At 38.9% G+C, this 8,970-nt stretch overlaps 1 pseudogene; it reads left to right on the forward strand.

Moving 5' to 3' along the window:
* The first annotated feature begins 7,327 nt into the window (after window positions 1–7,327).
* On the forward strand, window positions 7,328–8,691 carry LOC102021882 (annotated as a pseudogene).
* Window positions 8,692–8,970: the final 279 nt, after the last annotated feature.

The following is an 8,970-nucleotide window of genomic DNA, read 5'->3' on the forward strand; positions in this document are numbered from 1 at the left end:
CCCTCCACCTGAAGAAATAATTTTAGTATTTCTTTTAGTACAGGACAACAGGTGATCTGCAGTTTTTGTTGTTTGCAAATATTCTTATTTTCTTGTTTTAAAGGATATGTTTACTATGTATAAAAGTGTAGGTCAGTATCTATTTTCCTGCATCACTTTATTTTTTATTGATTATCCTTTTATTAATTCTCAGTAATCAAATATACATTTGGCAGTTTCTCCAACAAACTAATTTTATTAAAAGAATGCAAGATTGTACAAAGTTCAAGTCCAAATCCACAAACATACTTCTTATGCAAAGAAATGAGAATTGCTCAGGGAACTCAACAGGTGGACTATTAAATAAATTGTTTGTGAAAACAATGGCATTAAGGACTCTTAGCAGAAATTCCACTAGTCTTGCTATCTATTTTTAAAATGAAAAATCAGTAAGACAAAGATTAATGAGTAGGACAAATAGAGCGATGCAAAAGGCTGAAAACAAGTAACTCTGGCCAGGAGACTTGACCATACAACAAATGGAAGGATGAGGATAGGTCTCACTACAGAGATTCCTACTTGTATATATGAAGCAGCCTGAGACTGCTGCCTTCCCCTCATAGAACAGTAATACATTTGACATGCCCTATATGTAAAATCATAGGATTCTTTGTGTAAGCATAAGTGCAGATATTATATACAAAGTACCCAATTTCCAAGCTGAAAGTACAAAGTCACAACTACAAAGGAAAAATATGTTCATTATTAATAAGTAACTGTCTTGTGGTGAATCACTGAGTTGAAATCATCCACGGAGAGACATCCTTGGCTTCTGTGGAACTTCTGTGGTTATTTAAGATTCAGATAAGTGTTATGGAGGGGTTAAATCTAAACATTAAAAATACAGAATACTGCATATAAGTTGAAGAATCAAGAAAAAAAGAGGCTATAACCAGATACATTGCCTGTATACTTCATAGAAGAATGCTTCCCATTGTGTTCTAAAATGTAATGAGTAAGAATCGTCTGGAATTATAGGAGAACCAGTACTTGACATTGACTCCAGGCTCTCATAGACAATATCCTAGACTTGAGATAGATGTGCTTTTTGCTCCTCTCTTGATCAGTCTTGAACATTTGGGATCTCATCTTATTGAAAAGTTTTTGAACATCAAAAGAAATCACCAACAGAGTGAAAAGAAAGCCCACAGATTGGGAAAATTTTTAGCCTCAGACAGAGGACTTCTATCTAGAACATATAAAGAATTGAAATAATCAGGTCCCCAAAATTCAAAGACCCACCCCACCCAAAGATGGTCATCTGAGATGAATACATATTTCTCAGATGAAGAACTATAAATGGCAAATAAATATATGAAAAAAAGTTCAACATCATTAGTCATTTGAGAGATGCAAATTAAAACAACACTGAGATTCCACCTCACCCCAGAAAGAATGGCTACCATCAAGAAATCAACCCATAACAAATGCTGGTGTGGGTGTGGGGAGAAAGGAACCCTTGTTCATTGTTGCTGGGAATCAGTGTAGAGATTCTTCAAAAAACTCAGATTAGTGGTTCCCTTGGACCCAGCTATTTCCCTTCTAGGTATATTTCCAGAGGAATTAAAAACATCATATTATAATGATGTATGTTTACCCATGTTTTTAGCAGCACAATTTATAATAGCTAAATCTTAGAAACAACCCAGATGCCCATCAACTGAGGAATGGATAAAAAAAAGATGTGGTATTTTTATGCAGTGGAGCACTACTCAGCTATAAAGAAGGACAAACTTGAGAAATTGTAGGGAAATGGATGCAACTTGAGACCATACTCATAAGTGAAATGAATCAGACTCATGTATAAACATTATATTGTCTCCCTAGTGTAAGAAACAGAAAGGGTAAATAATATCCAAACTTTACAATAGATATTGTGAAAGGGGAAGGCACTGCCCAAAAGGAAAGAACAACTGGATGGGGGAAAGGAGAAAAGAAGGAAGGGAGAGGCTGGGGTTTTAGCTCAGCGGCAGAGTGCCTGCCTGGCAAGTGCAAAGTCGTGAGTTCGATGCCTGGTACAGGAAAAAAACAAAACAAAAAACAAAAAACAAAAAAAAAAGAAGGAAGGGAAACAAAACAAAACGAAAATATACACACCAGATAGCTAAGATAGTTATACTACTTCTTTCTTTTAGTTCATTGAAGGGAATGGTTTGTGCTTATATTGTTTGATCAATCTTCCATGCCTGTATCTTGGAATCTGAGTAACTGTTTTGAATATAACAATACACAATATATTAACCATTGTTAATTTCCTGTTATCTTATTTTGAAATACTGTACCATTGTTTTTATTGGTTTTTCTCTTTAAAATAAAAAAATTCACTCTGATAATCCATCTTTTAATTTGACTATTTAGTACATTTATATTTAGTATACTAAATGATACTTGTTTTCTCTTTGACTCTCCTATTTCATCTCTTTGCCCTTCTTTCTTATCTTTTTTTGGATTAATCAAGTTTTATTTGATGTTTAAAAATCCCATTTCTCTTCCTCTATTAGTTTTTAATTTTACATTCTTCTATAAAATCTTCCAGTGGCTGCTCTTGATAGAGCCATTTATTTATTTTTTTTCTGAGACAGAGTCTCATCATGTGGTTCAGAATGGCCTTAAACTCGTGAGGTAGCCTATACCTGACCGTGTTGTTTGGATTCCTTCATCACTTCAGATAGATCAATTTGTTGTCCGTGTCTCCCAAGAAATAAGGTGTCAGTCTAATTTTGCACCTTTATCATTTGTGTTAGGATGTTTTTAAATGTATTTTTAAAAAACTTTTCAGTAGCTTAAACATACTACAACGCCATGTGGATACTTAAAAATTTGTTCTTGGGGATAATTTTTCTCCAAGAACCTATGGATTTTTGTTTTCATTTTGAAAAATTCTTAGTTTTATTTCATCAAGCAGGGCTTGTATCCAATTTTCTCTCTTTTCTCTTTCTGAAATCTCATATACATGCAAAATTTTCCTATTCAATCCACGTTTTTTACTCTGTGAATTAGTTATATATGACTGAGTAACAAATTACTCCAAAACTTAATGGTTTAAAACAAAACAAAACAACAAAACAAAACAAAACGTCGTTATCTCAGTTTTTCTGGGCCAATAATTAAGAAGCAACCCTCGTTCTGGCTCAGTGTCTCTCCTGAGGTTGTAGTGGAGGTGTTGGCTACAGCTGAATTTATCTCGGCATGGGTGGGCTGAGGGGCACTCTTGTGCGATGGCTCATGCCACGTGTCCATCAGAAGGAGGCCTCAGTCACTCACTATTGGGTCATGTCCATTAGGCAACTCGGGTGTCTCCATGATGTAGCATTAAGAGGAAAGAGAAATTAGCAGACATAACTGTGATGCCTTTTTTCTTTCTTTTTCTTTGCAATGCCTTTTTTCAAGCAATTGTGGAAGTCACATACTGTTATTTATGCTCTGTGAGACAGGATTTACAAAGTCCAACCCATACTCAAGGAAGGAGAAATTAAGGTTTACCTTTGGAAAGGATGTGTCTAAAACAACTTGTGGATGTATTTTAAAACTACCATACTTTGACCTTTGTTTTGTAGGTCTTTTTATCCTTAGAAGTTTTCCCCCTTGTATCAGTTTACAGTCTCCCTCTGCTACTCAACACACCAGTAAAAGTCTCAGTGTTTGATCTCATCTCTATAAATTCTAGCATTTCTACTCAGATCTTTTAAAATTTTCGGGTTACTTTGTATGGAGTTTGATCACTGGCAGAATTTCAGTTAATAAGTGCACAGTGCACATCTGATGGCTGTGCATGGTGGCTGTCTCCCCTCTTCCTTTTGAGCTAGGGACTCACTACACAGCCCAGGCTGGCCTCAAACTTGCTCCTCCTGCCTCAGCCTCCCAAGTTCTGGGATTATAAGCATGCACCATAATGTCCAGCTGCTTTTTCTCTTGTAGGTTGGTTATACTTCATATTGTCTTGCTGTCTCTGTGACTGCATTGACTTGATTTTCTGCTGAACATTTTACTTGAGAAATTATTTGTAGAAACTGAGAATTTAAAAGATATTATTTTCTTCCAGAAGAGATTTTTTTTTCTATAAATAGTAGTCTTTAGGATCCCATTAATCTAACTTCTAAGAAAATCCAGTTTCTGAGACTGCTGTTTTCTGGATGAGTCAGACAACTCAAAGCTGTGATACTATTCTGGGTTTTCCCAACACATAGGGTATAGCTCTTTGGGTCCCAGTACAACTATGAATATTTATAATAGCTTGTGTCATTAGCAGGTTTAAACTCAGTTTTGTCACTTTAACTGCATGATATGGTTAAAGAATAGTGTTCTGCCGGGCGTGGTGGCACGTGTCTGTAATCCCAGCACTCAGGAGGCTGAGCCCAGAGGGTCACTGTGAGTTTGAGGCCAGCCTGGGCTACAGAGTGAGTTCAAGGCCATCTTGAACTGCATAGCGAGACCCTGTCTTAAAAAGACCAAAAAAAATATATATATATAGTGCTCTTAGCTAGGAATCATGGTACATACCTGTCATCGAAGTACTTGGGAGGCTAAAGTAGCAGAATCTTGAATGTAAGCCAACCTGAGACACTGCCTTAATAAACAAGCAAGCAATACAAACAAAGAAACAAACAATGAAAGTGTTTTTTTTTAGTATCTCAACCGCTTCAGCCAAATTGACAAATGCTAACATGGTAACAGAGGTCAATAATTGGCTATCTGCTCTGGATTTCTAACTTCTCCAATATTCAGATAGGCTGTTTCCCAATCTTAGTACCTTTTCAGTCCACCCAGATCAATGTTTTATAAATGTTGTTAATTATTTTCAGTTTTTCTTTAATGGTAGGATAGCCGGAATTACTTAATCAGCCATCACTGAAGTAAAAAATCTGTCTTTTCCTTATAGCAGTATAAAAAAACAAGTAAAAACCTGGTTATGATGAAAGGCTTTTAATAAAGATTGTGCCAAAATTTCACATCTTTTTGTCTTTGTTGCAAAAATATCACTCATCTGAGAATGGACATAGTAGAAAACCATGTATAGCTTACTTAGATAATTAGTGGTTATCCCATCTGCTTCCAGCCAGAAGGAAACCTAGTTGCATAACAGAGAACTCTGATCTGGATATAATTTTCCTTGAATGTTCTTAGAGCATATACCAACAATGGGATGGACAAGGCTGTGCAATGTTTTAAGGTATCTGGTAACTATAGAGGCAGGAGAGAGGGATAGAGAGAGAGAGAGAATAGAAAGACCCTGTATGCAGAGAGGGAGAGAGAGATAAAAAAAGATATATATATATACATACATATATATATATACACACATACACGCATATATATACACACATATATACACACATATGTATATATGTGTGTATATATATGCGTGTATGTGTGTATATATATATATATATATATATAGAGAGAGAGAGAGAGAGAGAGAGAGAGGGAGAGAAACCACTGTACTGGTAACATTACTGCAAAACATGTATATGTAGGTGTTACATGTATGCCACAAATTTTCATGTGTTGGAAATGTAATACCCAAATTTATAGCTGATGATACAGTATTTGGAAGTGAGGCCTTTGGGAGATAATCAGTATTAGACAGAGTCAACAGGAGGGGGCCCCCATGATTGTATTATAGTGAGAGAGGGACCTGCTGTCTTGCCCTGTGATACTGTCTGTCATGTTATAATGCAGCAAGTAGGCTGTCATCAGATGCCAAAACCATACTTTGGACTTCCTGACCTCCAGAACTGTTAGTCAAGTAGACTTTTATTCCCTATAAATTTCCCAGTCTTAGACATTTTAAAAAATAAGCAACAGGAAACATTAAGATAGTAGACCCATGGAAGGAGCTGTCATGAGGATTAACTGCATGAGAGCTGTGTCAGGGTGTGATGGGAGATGAGAAGAGATTGTACCTTTAAACTTGTATCTGAGCTCTACAGAGAGGAACTTTAGGCAGAAGCTGAAGGACTTGTTTTAATAATGGATTCATTAATATCAGTGCACTGGCAATGTTGTTTTGATTCCCAGTGACAGGTTAGACACAGAGCACAGAAATTTCTGGCACTAACTGTGGGGATCAAGCATCATTTCAGCAACTTGATGCTGTGAAAATGAGACATTCAGTGAGAGTTCAGTGGGTGACTGGGAATATGGTCCACGGTGTGGGTTAGAATTTAGTATGGAAAAATTCAAATTTGGCAGTCATCAACCTAGAGGTAAGATTGACAGCCTCAGAAACACAGATACTTATTGTTAAAAATAGTGCTTCTGTGTATTACAGAAAGTGTTAAAAGGCCATATTGTTTTAAAGACACAGCTTATGTGTTTCCTTATCCTTGTACATATTCCTGAGTTGATATGGCTTTGACCATTTGAGAATCAAAGGACCCTGTATGCAGAACATAAGGAACAGTGAAATAGTGACCTGACCCTCACTGAAATGAACTTCTCTGATAGCAGAGTAGATGATAGGCTATGAAGTGATGGTTTGTTCAAAGTTAAGGAACTAAAGAGAAAAATGGGAATTAAGGACTTAATTGTTTCCTATAAACAAGAATATGGTTTATAGTAAGTTAACCATGATACCTAGAAAGACATGTGATCTTATTCTCAAATACCAGGGAAGAGTCATCAGAAGCAATCATGATAAATTTGAAGCTGAACAATTTCTGCCAACTTCTCTTTCTAATGCTCCTCTGTACCTTTCTGTCAATGAGCAGTTTACTACCTGGTATACTAGGCAGTCAGTTTCTCCCTTGTTTTTTCTTCTATCCCGTTCTACCCATAGCCATACCAGGCTCTTGGCTTCATTTCACTACAGCTGCTCTTAGCTACATGACGGGACTTGTTTCTCCTGGATACTTACATTCTTTGCTGTGGAGACCTAGCAGACATACACCTTTCATATGTAAAGTTGATGCCTTATTATTGCCTGTTTCCTCTATGGCACAGTAGAAAGAAGGGAAATTGCCTCCTTTATACCTAGCATGAGCATGTGGCAGGATGCAAGAACTAACACTAAAAAATGGAAGAGAACCTTTCCTGTCATTCTGGTAAAGATGAGGTGAGACAAAGGTAGGGAGAAGATGGAAACCTCAGCTGTCTTTTATGTAATAATGGAAATATAAACTTTTTACATGGAGATAAAATATTCAAGAAATCATAGTGTATTAGAATGTTTCAAATGCTACGTATAGAATTGAACTAAGACTTCAACACTGAAAGAGAAATGGGAACAGTATTTTAGGTGAAGAGCAAAGAATATAACATTATAAAGAATATAGTGGGGGAAGGACAGATGGACCTGTGTGCTCACCAGAGGATACGAGCAGGGCGGAGCCAGAACCGACACCCACGCGGACCCAGAGCGCCGGGCAGGGCCTTCGGCTTCCCCAGGCTTTGGCCACCAGCTTCTTCCTGCTGTCCCCAGGCGAGGCTGCCGCAGTGGTCGGGCTCCCCGCTGCCCTTTGCGCTGCTGAGATACGCGGGTGGCTGGGCGGGTGGGCACCACCCTAATTATCTCATGGCTAGCAAACCCATGAACCAGATGAACATGGCCAACCTGAGTATCAAGGGCATGATCAAGTCTGCCCTGAATCTGGGCAGGACTCTGGACTCTGACTATGCGCCCCTCCAGCAATTCTTCGTGGTGATGGAGCACTCTCCGAAGCATGGCCTGAGAGCCAAGCGAACCTTTCTTGGACGAAATAAATCCCACTGGGGGACTTTAGAACTGGTAGGAAATCTTGTTCCAGAGGCTGCCGAGAGAGCAGCAAGTGTTAAAGATCTTCCAGGACCGAAGACTCCAGTAGGCAGAGGAAGAGCCTGGCTTCTTTTAGCATTAATGCAAAAGAAACTTTCAGAGTACATGAAAGCTTTGGTCAATGAATAGGAACTTCTCAGTGAGTTCAACGAACCGACGCTCTCCTGATGGGAGAAGAAGGGAATATCATCGCTGGTCTGTTGATGGGGATGAATGTCACCGATGCTAATTTCTACATGAAAGGAGAAGCTCTGGACTCTCAGGTTGGAGTTAGAGATTTTTCCGTGTATCTAAAAGATGGGAACAGCAGTAAAGGTAGTGAAGGGGATGGTCAGATTACTGCAATTCTGGAGTGGAAGAACTACGTGGAAGAACTCAACAGGCATCTGAATGCTACAGTAAACAACCTTCAGGCCAAAGTAGAGGCATTACAAAAACCCAACACCAAACTGACAGAGGAGCTTGCTGTTGCAAACGACAGGATTATCAGCTTGCAAGAAGAAATGGAATGAGGTCAAGAAGAAAGCTCCTACAGACTGGAATCCAATCAGAAGGGTCCTAAGCAAGACAGAACTGCTGCAGGGCAAGCACTAAGTGAAGCAAGAAAGCATTTAGAGAAGGAAGCACAATTACGATTGGATGTTGAGAAGGAGCTGGAGCTCCAGATCAGCATGCAGCAGGAGACGGAGATGGCCATGAAGCAGCTGGAGAAGGACATCTGTGAGAAGCAAGAGGTGCTGGTGTCTTTGAGGCAGCAGCTGGGCCACCTTAGGGCTCTCAGTCACAAACTGGCCTTCAAGCTGCAGAGTTCAGACTTACGAGTGAAACAGAAAAGTGAACTAAATCATTTGGAAGAGAAGACTAATCAGATGGCTGCTACCATTAAACAACTGGAATAAAGACTGCACCTGGCTGAGCAAGGGCACCAGTTGGCTGAGTCAGACAACCAGATCTTCAAGCAGGAGTTTGGGGACGAGACCAACAGTCTGTAGCTGGAAGTGGAGGAGCTGACCAGGCAGAGGAACCGGCTTGAGTTAGAATTAAAACAGGAAAGAGAAAGTTTACAGAACAGCTAGATCCTGAGCGTGCCAGGCAAAGCTTTGCAGAGGGCAGAACCCAAGAAGATGGGAGGCACAAAATTCAAGAGGAAAATGTTAAACTAAAAAAGCCCCCTAGAA

This window comes from Chinchilla lanigera, unplaced genomic scaffold (genome assembly GCF_000276665.1).
Source record: "Chinchilla lanigera isolate Chin_1 unplaced genomic scaffold, ChiLan1.0 scaffold00019, whole genome shotgun sequence".
Taxonomy (NCBI): domain Eukaryota; kingdom Metazoa; phylum Chordata; class Mammalia; order Rodentia; family Chinchillidae; genus Chinchilla; species Chinchilla lanigera.